The sequence below is a fragment of the Chiloscyllium plagiosum genome, unplaced genomic scaffold, assembly GCF_004010195.1.
Source record: "Chiloscyllium plagiosum isolate BGI_BamShark_2017 unplaced genomic scaffold, ASM401019v2 scaf_3576, whole genome shotgun sequence".
Lineage (NCBI taxonomy): Eukaryota > Metazoa > Chordata > Chondrichthyes > Orectolobiformes > Hemiscylliidae > Chiloscyllium > Chiloscyllium plagiosum.
This window is the reverse complement of record NW_025213751.1, coordinates 16529-17768: the sequence shown is the minus strand read 5'-3', so window position 1 is coordinate 17768 and position 1240 is coordinate 16529. Positions and strand designations below refer to the sequence as shown.

Below are 1240 nucleotides of genomic sequence, written 5' to 3'. Positions count from 1 at the left end.
ATTTCTCAGCCCAGCTCTGCATCCTGTCTATGTCGCACTGCAGCCTGCAATAGCCCTCGATACTATCAACGGCACCTCCAATCTTTGTGTCATCTGCAAATTTACTAACCCACCCCTCAACCTCCTCATCCAAGTCATTTATAAAAACTACAAAGAGCAGGGGCCCAAGTACAGAGCCCTGCAGGACCCCACTCAACGCTGACCTCCAGGCAGAATACTTTCCATCTACAACCACTCTCTGCCTTCTATCAGTCAGCCAATTCTGAATCTAGACAGCCAAATCTCCCTGTATTCCATACCTCCTGACATTATGAATAACCTCACCGTAGGGAACCTTATCAAATGTCTTGCTGAAGTCCATAAACACCGAGTCCACTGCTCGACCTTCATCGACCTGTCTCATTACCTCCTCAAAGAACTCAATAAGATTTGTGAGGCATGACCTGCCCCTCACAAAGCCATGCTGACTGCCTTTAATCACGCTATGCTTTGCCAAATAGTCATAATTCTTTTCAAAACTTTGCTGACCACAGACGTAAGACTGACAAGGTTATGTTGTCCTTGGCCTTTTTTATCAAGCGGGGTCATAAAGGCAGGTGATCCGATATGTCTGGGCTTATCGTCTTGAAGAAGCTTTTAAGTTTTAAAAACAAAACAATGATAGGGGAGTGACCAGTTCTCCTAGTTCAGGGTCTGGTTTGGTTTTAGCAGTCAGGCTGTTTTACAGCTATGGTCAGATCGTAGCTGGGAACCCAGAGGCGCTGCTGGACCCATAGAACCAGCTCCACACTGATCCTCACTCTCTGTCTGCAATCTCTCCAGGAAGAACCTGGGTTTGGTTTTACCTTGTTGCCAAGAGGGTGATTCTGGGATGTTGCAGGGATTTGGATTAGCTCTTGGTTAAGCTGTGTCTTCAGAAAGGTTATGTTATTCTATATTCTGCTGTCTTTTGTTCATGTAAAAATAAATTCCATTTTATTTAAAACTGAATGGTTGGGCCAGCTGCACCACTCCTGGAATACCTGCGTTACACCTGATTAAAACAATTAGCAAAGTTATGGTCCGACTTACTTTCTTGAAATGTTTTGAAGGGGTCTACCCTGGTTAATCTCAGAACACACTGCAATTCCCACACTCTCTGCTAAACCAGGTCTGAGACACACAGACACACACCCACCGACACACACACCCACCCAGACACACATACCCATCAACACACAGACACACACCCACCCAGACA

General features: G+C 45.6%; 1 protein-coding gene across 1 annotated transcript in view; it reads right to left on the bottom strand.

Annotated features, from left to right (window-relative positions):
* The window catches only part of LOC122547709 (nesprin-1-like), a gene marked incomplete at its 5' end in the record, with an annotated part of 19567 nt that overhangs the window by 17765 nt on the left and 562 nt on the right, over positions 1 to 1240 (bottom strand). The gene's annotated exons all lie outside the window — the stretch shown is intronic.